This window comes from Acipenser ruthenus, chromosome 35 (assembly GCF_902713425.1).
Source record: "Acipenser ruthenus chromosome 35, fAciRut3.2 maternal haplotype, whole genome shotgun sequence".
Classification (NCBI taxonomy): Eukaryota; Metazoa; Chordata; class Actinopteri; order Acipenseriformes; family Acipenseridae; genus Acipenser; species Acipenser ruthenus.
In genome coordinates, this window is record NC_081223.1 from 1,492,465 (window position 1) to 1,506,802 (window position 14,338).

At 42.3% G+C, this 14,338-nt stretch overlaps 4 non-coding genes across 4 annotated transcripts; 2 read left to right on the forward strand and 2 right to left on the reverse strand.

The window, feature by feature from the left end:
• Nucleotides 1–8,813: 8,813 nt before the first annotated feature.
• Nucleotides 8,814–8,921, forward strand: trnae-cuc (transfer RNA glutamic acid (anticodon CUC)). Its single transcript has 2 exons — nt 8,814–8,850; nt 8,886–8,921. It is a non-coding gene; the product is annotated as a tRNA-Glu (tRNA).
• A 1,622-nt stretch (nt 8,922–10,543) lies between these two features.
• On the reverse strand, nt 10,544–10,616 carry trnak-cuu (transfer RNA lysine (anticodon CUU)). Its single transcript has one exon. It is a non-coding gene; the product is annotated as a tRNA-Lys (tRNA).
• Nucleotides 10,617–11,030: 414 nt separating this feature from the next.
• Nucleotides 11,031–11,104, forward strand: trnan-guu (transfer RNA asparagine (anticodon GUU)). Its single transcript has one exon. It is a non-coding gene; the product is annotated as a tRNA-Asn (tRNA).
• Nucleotides 11,105–11,239: 135 nt separating this feature from the next.
• On the reverse strand, nt 11,240–11,312 carry trnaf-gaa (transfer RNA phenylalanine (anticodon GAA)). Its single transcript has one exon. It is a non-coding gene; the product is annotated as a tRNA-Phe (tRNA).
• Nucleotides 11,313–14,338: the final 3,026 nt, after the last annotated feature.

The window sequence follows — 14,338 nt, forward strand, 5'->3', positions numbered from 1 at the left end:
AGTACACAGCTGGGGATGATCCTGAGTACCACATTAGCTAGTCTGCAACTTGGTATGCAGCTCCATACTAAATCTACAAGTTCATTGCAACCTGAGCCTTTGTGATTTCTCTTCCAGTTTGACAACAACCTCCTGACATACGAGAATGAAGTGCTGTTCACATCTTACCGGTAAGGATTGCAATTAAATTGAGTATCCTTATGGTTGAGGCTGAAACTCTACTAACCCCCATCTCCTCTTTCCAGGTTGAGAGTTGCCTGTCACTATCTGGTCAATGACACCAAGGTAGTACAGTTCTTGTACCAGAATAATCCTGCACCTGTAGTCCAGCCTGGCTTGGGGGACCTTGCGGTCATCATGCGGCTTGCATTGGGTATGACTTGGAAATAGAAATAATATAGATGCTCTAGTAGTGCATGTTCTGTCTATAAATTCTCCCTTTGTGTGTCTGCAGATTCAACCTACAATGACTTCTATGGAGCTCAGGATTACCCTGTTGTGAAGTACTTGCGAAGACCCTTGTATTTTGAGGTAGAGCTCCTGTACAGCAGGGATCCACAGGCTGAATTGTTTTTGGAGAACTGCTGGGCAACCTATTCTGCTGACAGGAATAGCTCTCCAAAGTGGGATGTTGTTGTGGACAGGTAAGATGCTGGAATATGATATTGCTGCTACAAAACCTAGGAATTGGAGTTGTGGCTGATGTGCTCCTGACCTACTTTCTCTTCCTAGCTGTGAGAACTCTGCAGATGAGTACTTGACCATCTTTCACCCAGTCTCCAGCAATGCAAGAGTGCTGTTCCCTTCCCATCTGAAGAGGTTTGAAGTGAAAATGTTTTCCTTCACAAGCGGCCGGGATGCACTGAAAGGACAGGTAGAGTGGAGTGTTGGTATGGGGATCTTGTACCACAATGCATGGTTTGGATTGCTTTGCAAGCAGCAAATGGTCACTGTGCTCAAATCTTTAGTGAGTTGGAATGAAAACATATAACTGCACTTTTGCAAGAAACACTTACTATGATGCAATATATTTGTTTTTCAATTCAATAATCCTCATTGGACGATGGTCCTGCCTGATCTATTGATGCTTGTTTTACTTGACAAGGTGTGCTGTCTTTCAGATTTACTTCCACTGCAGTGTTGTGATATGTGATTCAAACCGGCCATCAGACAGCCTCTGTAGCAGACGGTGCATTCCAGGAAAACAGAGGCTTGGTAAGAGCTCTGTCTGTTGGGGGGAGGGGGGACATTTTGCATGCATTTTTGTCCAGTTTGTTTTGATGGACTCCTCCTAATTCCTCCTGTAGGTCGTAGTGCTGAAGGGATGGATGGTGGTGCAGTAAAGGCATTTGTGTCTTCTGGCCAAATTGAGCTGAAGAGAGATGGATCCCTTCACTTTATGCCTAGAAGCGGTAATATGCATGATGTGAACACAATTGCAGTTCAAGTAAAATATATAACTATCTCTTTATATTCCACTAACTATTTCTTTCTTCTCTTGCAGGCCAATTCAATGTGTGGTCCCTTCTGGGAGCTGCAATGGGTGTGTGTTCAGTGGTTGTCTTTGTAGCTGGAGTTGTATATTTTTGGAAAATTCCCAAAAGTGTGTATTCATAAATAAAAATCTTGCTTGTAAAGACTTTTTGGTTTGTATTTTTTTTTATTTTTATTTTTGGTGGGTGCTTGATTAATTCTACATAGATTATATATTGGTGTGTGTCAGAATGGCCATGTTAATGGGATTCTCTCCTCTTACTGCATTGAATGCTTTGCTTGTTTCCTGATCAGGCCATTCTCAATACGGAGTGTTACTCAAGGACCCTTCATTAATTCATTGTGAACGTGGGGGCAAAGACTTTCCTCCTCCATGGAGCTGTAACCCTCTTTTTATATTCCTTCTTGCTTTTGATATGCTACCTTCAGTATGCAAAGTTTAGGGTGAAATTATCAATATATAATTAATCATGTTATAGCATCACAGAAAGTGTGTAGATTTATATGGGCTGTTTTTTTTCTGTTATGAATGCAAGTTTTTATTTTGTTCACTGTGGTTTATATGTCTTTTACTGGAAGTGGTCCCTGGTGAGCGCTCCAAGTAAGGGATTAGTTTAGCTTTTCAGTTTTAACACTGTGTACAAATTAGGTTTTTTTTTTTTTTTTTTTTTTGTTAAACAAACCACTACTTGGCAACATGTTCTCTTCATGTTTGTTTTCACTGTGTTTTATATAGTCTGTTACTGGATAAACTCATTTTACGAAACACGTTCCATAACAAACCGGTACACCCGATGCGGGGAATCTTTAGATCCGCGCACCAGTCTGAACCAGAAGTTCCATTCTTTGAGCTGTTCGGTAAAACAGGAGGACTAGATATATATCTATATAGAGAGAAAGAGAGCGCTGAGTTATTAGAGCTGAATTCATTACACCCGCTGGCAACCCCTTGTGTAATGTGTTTATATTATATAGAGGACGCTGAGCTTGATGCAAGACTCGAGCAGGCACATTCATATTATTAAACCTGCTATCAGACTCTCCGGCGCCGTCACTCTGAGTGCTCTTTGAAACAGACTGAGTTCGTATTTATATTCATGTTGGGTTAATCAGATGTCTATCGGCGGCTCGTCTGTAATACTACCGGAGATTTTAATTGCACAGTTTGTACCGCTCTGTGCAGCGCCGTCCCGTTTGTAACGCGGTACGTGAACTGCATTCTGCTGAACAAAACATCACAGCAGCGCCATCTACTGGACAAAACCCAGACATACACGTTAAACAATGATCCAGTTCAATATCTCCAAAGAATGAACAAGAAACTATCAGCGAATCCCCGAAAAAGAAAATATTCTACAAAACAGTTTAAAATCAAATATTTAATTGTTAATCTAACCATTTTTAGTTACTGTAGAACTACTTCTCACAGTGGATGGTGACACAAATAAAAATGATTAAAATAAGGTTTAAAGTCTTTATTTGTCAACAACAACACACTCCTAGACCCATTTAATAATAGCAATAATACACTCCAGGGTCTGCGTGTTATCATGAGATATATCACCACTTCCTGGGCGGTTGAAGAACTCGACTTCGTCTAGTGCCTCCCAACGCACCCAAGGCGTGGTGATATTACCTCATGATAACACACACACCCTGTCGTGTATTACTGCTTCATTAATGTAGTCATTAGGTTTATATGTCACATTCCTTTGTTGTCACTGTATTGATTTAGATATTCGGGTTGGATACCTCGGAAGCCAGCGGAACTCCAGCGTTTCTCCGACAACCACTGATAACCCCTCCCGTGATGATCGGCGCTGCCATGACAACCCATGACATCACCCGCACAAGTTACAACACGTCGAGTCATTTTTTGTAGCACAGTATTAACGTGTTATTGTTTTCACAAAATAACATCAATAAGATTATCAGATCACCTGCTAGTGTGTACTAAACAAAACCACAAATATCAGTGAATTGATACAGAGACAAGCCGTGGCACCAGCAAGGGGTTAAAATGAAATTAATAAATAAATTACGACATGAAATAAAAATATATTGTAGAAATCATCTATGCTAGTCTGCCCCTCAAACAGTTTTAAATATAATTTAGATTTAAATGGCAGTTAGTATATAAATCGATTTCTAAAACAGGTCGCATTTTGTAATTTAAATAGGCCTACGTATGAGCTACCAAAACGTATTTTGTTTCATGTCGTTATTAATGTATTTACTTATTTATTTGGTTAAACTTGATTCCAGCCTTACATTTTAACTTCTTGAAGTTACCACAGCGTGTCTATGTATGAATTACTGACGAGTAATATTTGTGATTTGATTACTCTAGCAGATGAACTGATAATGTATGGATGTTATTTTGTAAAAACAATACAATATTAAAAAAGAAATACTACAACATTTAATAAATAAATAAATTATACACCAAACTGTAGCACATTTGTTTAGTCTTAATATCATAACAAATATACTTATTATGAATACGTATCTCCTTTTATTTGTTGGAAAACGGTCTGGAACTGAAGTAAAGTATTTTTTTAATAGTGCTATTTGAGTATTTAAAATATGGTTATATTCAAATGCCAGCAACGGTGTGTTAATTTAACGAAGCGCCTAACGCCGCTCGGAACGTTCGCATTTTTAAATCCTAACGGTCTCTGCTCAGCTGAGTGGAATGTTCACGAGCCGGTTGCCTAGCAGCGTCTCCCCCTCCTTCTCTGCCCCGCCCTCTCGCCCTCTCTCGTTGCTCCAGCTAGGAGTTCAAATTTAGCTTTGTTATATTAGCGCAATTCTTTACTAACTTTTACAAATTAGCTTATTAGAAGCTTCGTGTTTTTAAGCTGGTTCAGGTGCAGTCTGCAGCATCATTACAGTATACCGCACTGCTCTTTTTAATGCTAAATATGTATCTGGTATTCTAAGTATTATCTACAATTAATAATTCAGCTCTATTCATATTCAGAATGTAATACAGTATTAAGACAGGGTCCAGTATTATAAATAAATAAACACGCTTTAAGAGAAACAGCAGTGATGTTTATTGTCCATTCACATACATTCTCTATATGTTTCTACATTGTGGTTGCACAGGGACAAGGGACTCAGTGATGTTAAAAAAAAAAAAAAAAAAAACTAGAGCCTACAATTAACCAATATAGAAATAAAAGGTGGTAGAAATGTATTGCCTGTGTGCAGTACCTTACACTTTTCTCTATTAAATGTCATTTGCCATGTGTCTGCCCAGTTCTGAATGCTGTCTAGATCATTTTGAATGACCTTTGCTGCTGCATCCAAGGCGACTTATACTCGTAAACCAAAATACATTTCAAGAATCACAGTACAAATATTTATACAATTAAGAGCAAGATAAATACAATGACTTTGGTTCTAGCAAGTACAAGTATGACAAAATATGATTCAATAATGGAGCAAATGTGTCAGTTACAGTTACATCAGGATATAATTAAATACAAAATACTACAGATTAAATAACACTTGACAGATTAGAGTACTCTAAAGTACAGGATTAGATGCAGTAAAATAGGGGGCAGATAAGAGCAAGTAAAGCGCATTTAAGGAAGGGTGATAAGTGTCCAGAGGGAAAAAAGAGTTCTACAGGTGCTGTCTGAAGAGGTGAGTCTTGAGGAGGCACCGGAAGGTGGTCAGGGACTGGGCAGTCCTGACATCTGTAGGAAGGTCATTCCACCACTGCAGGGTGAGGGTGGAGAAGGAGCGGGTTCTGGAGGCATGGGAGCGTAGAGGAGGTAGAGCCAGTCCTCTAGTGCAGGAGGAGCGGAGAGGTCGACTTGGGGTGTAGGGAGAGATGAGGGTCTGGAGGTAGCTGGGTGCATTCTGGTCAAGGCATCTGTAGCAGGGAGTTTGGTTCTCTTCCATTTCTTTTCAGCAGATGTGATTGCTGAGCGGAGCGCAGAGGAGATCCAGGGTTGGGGAAAGGAGGGGCGAGCAGGTCGGGAGGTGAGGGGACAGAGGGAGTCGAGGGAGGAGGTGAGGGAGGAGAAGAGGGTGGAGGTAGCAGAGTCTACGGAGAGTTGTGAGAAGGAGTCGATAGGAGGGAGGTGTGAGAGAGCAGTGGAGGTGATTGGGAGCCAGTGGAGTGAGCGGAGCAGTGGGGTTGCGTAGGAGATGCGAGGCAGAGAGAACACCAGGTGAGCAGCGGAGTTCTGGATGAGCTGGAGCGGACAGGTGGCGGACGCAGGGAGGCCAGCCAGGAGGGAGTTGAAGTTGTCTAGGTGGGAGAGTACCAGTGCCTGTACCAGGAGCTGGGTGGCGTAGTTGGTGAGGAAGGGTCGAATTCTTCATATGTTTCTCAGGAAGAATCGGCAAGTGCGTGCCTGAGTGGAGATGTGCTGGGAATAAGAGAGGCAGGGGTCCAGGGTGACTCCGAGTTTCTTAGCTGAGGAGGAGGGAGAGAGTGTGGTAGATTCCAGAGGAATGGAGATAGAGAGATCAGAGGAGGAAGAGGAGGGAAAGAAAAGGAGGTCAGATTTAGAGAGGTCAGATTTAGAGAGAATCTGAGCATCATCAGCATAGAAATGGTGTGAGAAACCATAGGATGCAATGAGGGGGCTCAGGGAGCGGGTGTAGAGAGAGAAAAGGAGAGGACCCAAGACTAACCCTTGGGGGACTCCTGTTCAGAGAGGGCGAGGTGTGGAAGTTGCTCCACGCCAGGTTACTTGGTAAGTGCGGTTGGAAAGTTAGGAGGAGAACCAGGCCAGAACAGTGCCAGAGATTCCCAGGTCAGCGAGAGAGGATAGTAGAATTGAGTGATCGACAGTGTCAAAGGCAGCAGAGAGGTCGAGGAGAATTAGGACAGAGGACAGAGAGGCTGCTCAGGCAGAGTTTAGTGAGTTGGTGACAGACAGGAGGGCGGTTTCAGTGGAGTGAGCAGAGCGGAAGCCAGATTGGAGAGGGTCGAGCAGAGAGTGGTTGGACAGAAAAGCAGAGAGCTGGCGGTGTACAGCCCGCTCTAGGGTTTTGGAGAGGAAGGGTAGGAGGGAGACAGGACGGTAGCTCTGGAGGGAGGTGGGGTCGAGGGTGTTTTTTGAGGAGGGGAGTGATAGAGGCTTGTTTGAAGGCAGAGGGAAAGAGACCAGAAAGGAGAGAGGTGTTGAGAAGGGAGGAGATGAAGGGAAGTAGAGCAGGAGCAGCAGCTTGAAAGAGGTGAGTGGGGAGGGGGTCCAGGGCACATGTGGTGGGTTTGTGACCCTGGAGCAGGGAGGAGAGGTCGGAGTCTGAGATGGGAGAGAAGCTGGAGAAGGAGGGTGAGTTAGTAGGGGATGCAGTGGGTGTAGGGGTTGGAGTAGGAGGGGGTGCGGAGGAGGGAGAGGTGTTAAAGAGTTTGCGGATATCTGAGATTTTAGAAGAGAAGAAAGAGGCAAAGTCATCAGAGGAGATAGAGGAGATAGAGGAGGAGGGGGGAGGGTTTAGGAGGGAGGAAAAGGTAGAGAATAGTTTACGTGGGTTGTTAGTGGAGGCTTGGATTACAGATTGGAAATAAGTACATTTAGCAGAGCAGAGAGTAGAGGAGAAGGAGGAGAGGAGAGTGCGGTAAAGGTCTAGGGCAGCAGGGAGTTTGGTTCTCTTCCATTTCTTTTCAGCAGATGTGATTCTTGCTGAGCGGAGCGCAGAGGAGATCCAGGGTTGGGGAGAGGAGGGGCGAGCAGGTCGGGAGGTGAGGGGACAGAGGGAGTCGAGGGAGGAGGTGAGGGAGGAGAAGAGGGTGGAGGTAGCAGAGTCTACGGAGAGTTGTGAGAAGGAGTCGATAGGAGGGAGGTGAGAGAGAGCAGTGGAGGCAAGGACAGAGGGGGAGAGAGAGTGGAGGTTACGACAAGAGGTGACAGTGGGGGTAGGAGGAGCAGGGAGAGAGGAGAGAGACAGAGAAAAAGAGAGGGTGAGGTCCAGTTGCCGGCCAGCTTTGTGGGTAGGGGGGGATGGAGAGACAGAAGTCGAAGGAGTGAAGGAGAGGGAGGAATCCGGCAGAGTGGCTGGGGTTGGAGAGATGGATATTGAAGTCACCTAACAGGAAAGTTGGGGTAGACAGAGAGGACGGAGGAGAGTAGATAGTCGAGTTCACCTAGAAAGTGAGTGAGAGGACCAGGGGGACAGTACAGTACAATTAACAGGAGTTCACAGGGAGAGTTTAGTTGGACAGCATGAAATTCAAAGGTATTAAAAGAGAGTGAGGAGAGGTCGGAGGGGACCGAAAAGAGTAAGGAGGGTGAGAGGAGAAGACCAGTCCCACCTCCCTGTCCAGTGAGACACGGATTATGGGACAGGACGTAGAGAGAGGACAGGGCAGCAGGAATTACAGTGTTATCAGGAGACAGCCAGGTTTCAGTGAGAGCAAGGAAATCGAGAGAGAGAGAGGTGGGAGGCAAAGGCAGAGATGAAATCAGCTTTGTTAGCAGAAGAGTGACAGTTCCAGAGTGCACCAGAGAGTGTGCAGGGGGGGGGGCAGAGGGATGAGGTTAGAGGGGTTGGAGGAGCAGCAGCGGAGAGAGGGCAGAGGACGAGGATGAGAGGACAGAAAAGGGATGTGAGAGACAGTCATAGCAGGACAGGCAAGACAAATAGGTACAGTGGGAGCGGTGGGGTGGAGGGTACAGACCTGACTAGTAGATGGCTTCTTCCAGAGCGCTGTTAATTTCGGATCTATTCGAACAGCGTCTCGGAGCAGGCCTCCCCTTGCTAGACTCCCACAGCTAGACTCCCACAGCTAGACTCCAACAGCTAGACTCCCACAGCTAGACTCCCGGTTCTTTTGTTGAGGCTCTTCTGTTTGCTGGCGCTTCTTGCTGGCGTGGAAATAGGCTGCCTAATATATAACTGCGTGGCAAAAGAACCAACTAAACTGTGTGGAAACCAATCAAATACCAAATCAACTTCTAACCAATTTAACCACTCACCTGGTACTAATCACACACTAACTCAGCTAATTCAAACACCACCTTACAAAGTTACCAAATGGAGTTAATTTAAAAATTACTTGAAGCAGGAACTTACCTATCTGCTTCAGTCCCTGGTTCCTGTAGACTAAATACATGTAATTTGATTTTTGTATTGGTATTATTTGTATTGAGGCAGGGAGGCTGCAGTTGTTTCTAAGCGACAATGAATCTGGAATAACATTCTTAGGGTTCGTGTCATACGACTTTGTGTCATCAAAGCTGTTTCTGGTGATGTTCAGTGGATTATATTTGGAATATTTTGTTTTCAGTATTCTGAGACGACAAATTAATAGCTCAGTTGGTTAGAGTGAAAGAATTTGCTATTAGTCAGCCCGGCTAGCTCAGTCAGTAGAGCGTGAGATTCTCAATCTCAGGGTCGTTGGTTCGAGCATGAGACTCTTAATCTCAGGGTTGTGGGTTTGAGCCCCATGTTGGGCGTCCTTTTTAAACACAAATTGTAGATGTTTCTTCGAGGCAACTGATCAATGTCTGATTCTGTTCACATTGTATACAGGATTGCAACAAAATTACTTATTGGTCATTGTCATATAGCAATTGCTATTGTAAAATGCGTGCATAGTTTATAGCTATAACGATATTGAAATAAATAATCTTACTTTTTTGGGTTGGCTTCAATCCGTTTCTTTTTTTACAGTTGTCATTACATCTTTCATGGAGCAACAGTTGGTATGTGCGTAATAAACCCAATCGGGCCTTGATACAATAGACAACCCTAGATTGTGCTGAAATAAATAATGCGGTTTTCTACTGTAACAAGTGCAGCTTGTCCGGATTCTATTATGGTGTTTCCAAGCTGTTGAACGTTTCTCATAATACACAGGTTTACTGGATTGACAAAAAGGCGATTGCCAAAAAGAATGCCATCTTGAAACACTAGCTTTGTCAAGTCGAAATAGCACAGTTGGCACCATGTTAAACTGAAAATCTAAAGGTCCCTGGTTCGATCACGGGTTTCGACAAACAGCAAAACTGTTTTTATTTTGAACTAACAAACAGAGCATATTTTTTTCTTCAGCGTAAATGGAAGAAATAACAACTTATCAGAGCTCCATTTTCTAATGTGATTAAGAAATGCAGAAAGCACCGTCCCTGGGTGGGCTTGAACCACCAACTTTCCGGTTAACAGCCGAACGTGCTACCCGATTGCGCCACAGAGACCAAACTGTTAAAGCACCAAAACATATGGTAGGGATCATCCTAGCATGTTAAACGATGGCATTTCTCATGTAAGCTACTTCCAGTAATAGATTGTTTATACTGTTCTCAATGGTCCGCATCCCAGTCTGAGACCACGATCCAGTGGCCGACGGAGATGTTTTTCAAAGTAATATGTTATTTGGAATATTAAAACAATCAAGTTAAATAACACATGTTTAGACAAAATATTTTTCAGTGACTTTAAAAAGTAGTCTGTTTACAACAAAAATGCAAGCTGTGTTATGAACACTATTTTAGTCTGATTTAAAATGGAAATTAAAATGGTATTGAGTGCTGAAAAGAGATTGGTATCAGCTGTTGATTTCCTTAAAACAATCTTTTATAGTAAAGTAAAGAAATGTATTCTTTTTAAAAATACGTACAATTAAACTGTCAGAGTTGAGATTTGAACCCACGCCTCCATTCAGAGACCAGAATACACAATTCTTTGGAAAGACAGAGTCCTTGAATCTGGCGCCTTAGACCACTCGGCATTCTGATAAGCTGCATTTGTTAATGTAGAAAACCGCATTATTTATTTCAGCACACACTAGGGTTCTCGTATCAAGGCCCGATTGGGTTTACGCACATACCAACTGTTGCTCCATGAATGATGTTAAGACAATTGTAAAAAAAAGAATCGGATTGAAGTCAACCCAAAAAGTTAGATTATTTATTTCAATATCGTTATAGCTATAAACGATGCATGCATTTTACAATAGCAATTGCTATTTGACAATGACCAATAAGTAATTTTGTTGCAATACTGTATACAATGTGAACAGAATCAGACATTGCTCCGTTGTCTCGAAGAAACATCTTCAATTTGTATTTAAAAAGGACGCCCAACGTGGGGCTCGAACCCACGACCCTGAGATTAAGAGTCTCATGCTCTACAGACTGAGCTAGCCGGGCTGACTGGTGCATGGTACTTTCACTGTAACCAACTGAGCTATTAATTTGTCATCTTATTTGAGAATATACTGAATGACAGAACCAAAGATTCCAAATATAATCCACTGAACTCTAGCTTTATTATCATAATGAAAACAGATTACACATGACCACAGTTCTGTATCAAAATTAAGTCGTAAGTATATGGTTTCCATTGTAGCTATTTACACACACTGCTCTGTTGTCTCCCAGGGTGTTATCTAACAAAACGACATATGCTGTGCTGCCATAAAGGATTACATAGACTTTCCTGCCCCATCTTGCTTTCATCTTAGATGTGATCTCAGGTTCTGCTGTGTTCTGCTCCCTCGATCACGTTCTGCAGCATCTCGCCTTGCTAATCACTCCTGTATGCTTTGGTGGCTTAACAGGTTGGTCTCTGTGGCGCAATCGGTTAGCGCGTTCGGCTGTTAACCGAAAGGTTGGTGGTTCAAGCCCACCCAGGGACGATGCTTTTTGCATTTCTTAATCACATTAGAAAATGGCACTCTGATACGCTGTTATTTCATCCAATTACGCTGAAGGATAAATGTGCTCTTTTTTTGTAGTTCAAAATAATACAAAACAAATATCGTCTTGTTGTTTGCCGAAACCCGGGATCGAACCAGGGACCTTTAGATCTTCAGTCTAACGCTCTCCCAACTGAGCTATTTCGGCTTGACAAGGCAAGTGTTTCGAGGTAGCATTCTTTTTGGCAATCCAGTAAACCTGTAATGAGAAACGTTCAACAGCTCGGCAACACCATAATAGAATCTGATGCCTTTACAAATGCGTTTCGAAACTGTTGTTTTCTCCCAAATGCGGTTCTCAACAAATGTTTTTTTTTTTTTTGTATTCCTTCCAGAGTAAGTCCAAAAGGCAAACACTGGAACTGGCTGCCTGAAAGTGCAGCGCTTGAACTGCCTCAACAAACGCTGAGCTCTAAAACGTGTACATTGAAAGTCGTTGTTAATTCTTAAAGGTCGGTTAAGCTTAAAGGTACCAATCATTACTTGCTGTACTTTAAATTTCTTCCAAACTAGTATTTCTATAGCTATGTTCTCTATCTCATGCAAGGAAGTGTTAATATAACTTCATTACCTAACTGTGTCAATGAAGACTGGTCAACAGTAATTTCGGATTCACTTTAATTTATTGTGCTGTATCAAATGAAACATAAAAATGAATCGCAATACAATAAATCTCTGTTTGATCGCTATACAATCAATATGTTGTGTAGGCTAAATTGTATAAATAAATGTCCGGAAACAGTCAAATTCAAACACGTTAAAAAATGAAATAGTGCAGAATAAAAACAAAGGCGTCTTTGACCTCGACGTGATTTGAACACGCAACCTTCTGATCTAGAGTCAGACGCGCTACCGTTGCGCCACGAAGTCCTGGTGTAATGCCAGCTTATTATGCAATGCTAGAGTGTACAGCAAGCATGCCAAACACATGGTAATGCCGACGCTGATACTAGGAAAACACTCGGTATCACCAGGGTCATGGGAAACAGCCGACTCAATACGTGTTTGTAGCCAGCAGGGCTATTAAGTTGTCGGAAGTGTGTTTGATTCTCAGCTTTAAAAGTAAAGAAAACATAAAACAATGCGATTTGCTTTTATAAATTTCATTATTTGAAACGTGGGCATAAACACAGTTGTACTGGCTGGGAATCGTCTCTGGTCAATTACTTGGAAAGCAGCTATGCTGACCAATATATCACCAATAGGGAAAAGCTGGCAGTACTGAGTGACACAGAAGACGGATTCTCTCAGCGCGTCTCCTCTGAATGCGCACTGGCACAAAGGGGCTTTTCTCATCTAATGTTTGCACTGTGTTTTTTGCTGTGTTGATTGTTATTTGTCTATTTTGTTTGGTGCACTGGTGAAACGGAGTTCGTAATTAAAGTATTTTTTTGTTTTGTTTATCACAAGCACGGTGCACACGGACCTCTGGTCCCGCCCCAAACAATTGCAGGTACGTGTACACACCTGGAATTAAAAGGGCTTTGAGGTATTAAAAGGGTGAGGAACTAAGAGACTGGGAGCATGGAACGAGGAGATACCGGAATAGGAAAGAGAGAGAAGCCGAGGGAAGTAAACGAACATAAAGAGGACGAGATTAGACAGCGAGTGGTTGGGTTTTTTTTTTGTGCACGGACAGTGTCAGTTTCGTTTTGTTATTTTTTTTCGTGGACTCACTCTGGGAGGACTGCGGAACTTGGTGATTGAAGACATTTGAAAAGAGGTACTAACAAGAACCTTTGCGTTCGTGGTTTATGTCAGGATATCAGAATCTCTCCTGAGGCCTTCAGCTGAAGCGCAGCACCCTATGGAGAGGGCTGCCCAAACAGGCGTCTGGACAGGAGCCCTAAGAGGAGGTCTGGACCAGAGAGTGGATGACGTATGGTTAAGTGAACAAATACAGATTAAAATGCATCTAACGCTCAAAAATTAAACAATAATTCAAATAAACAAACTATGCACAAAAAGGAAAACCAATCCAATTAAAATTCAAAAATCATAAGTGATAATACTGAATAAAATAATAATCAACACATTCGACACCCGTGACATTACCTCCACTGCGATCTTGAAAATGTTTGTATGCCACAAAATAATGAACAGTCGTTCATTATTTTGTGTATCAGCCGCCACACAAAGCTGAGCGCAGTGCGGTATACTGTAATGATGTTCCAGTCAATCTGCCCGGACTGCACTTGAACCATCTTAAAAACACGAAGCCCCTAATAAGCTAATTTGTAAAAGTTAGTAAAGAGTTGCGCTAATATAACGAAGCTAAATTTGAACTCCTAGCTGGAGCAACGAGAGAGGGCGAGAGGGCGGAGCAGAGAAGGAGGGGGAGACGCTGCTAGGCAACCGGCTCGTGAACATTCCACTCAGCTGAGCAGAGACCGTTAGGATTTAAAAATGCGAACGTTCCGAGCGGCGTTAGGCGCTTCGTTAAATTAGCACACCGTTGCTGGCATTTGAATATAACCATATTTTAAATACTCAAATAGGACTGTATTAAAAAATACATTATGTTTTTCAAAGTAATATGTTATGTGGAATATTAAAACAATCAAACTAAATAACACATGTTTGGACACAAAATATTTTTCTTCCTCATAACGTGTTAGAAAATGTAAACAGCAGTTGGAGAATGCCGAAGTCGATCATCCTAGCATGTTAAACGAGGGCATTTCTCCTGTAAGCTGCGTCTAGTAATAGATTGTTTATACTGTTCTCAATGGTTCGCATCCCAGCCTGAGACCACGATCCAGTGGTAGACGATGTTTTTCAAGTAATATGTTATTTGGAATATTAAAACAATCAAGTTAAATAACATGTTTGGACACAAAATATTTTCAGTGAGGTTAACAAGTAGTCTGTTTACAACAAAAATGCAATTTGTGTTAGGAACACTATTTTATTCGGATTTAAAATGGAAATTAAAATGGTATTGAGTGCTGACAACAGTTTGGTATCAGCTGTTGATTTCCTTAAAACAATCTTTTCTAGTAAAATAAAGAACTGAATTCTATTTAAAAATACGTAAAATTGAACTGTCAAAAGTGGGATTTGAACCCACGCCTCCATTCAGAGACCAGAACACAAAATTCTTTGGAAAGACAGAGTCCTTGAATCTGGCGCCTTAGACCACTCGGCATTCTGATAAGCTGCATTTGTTAATGT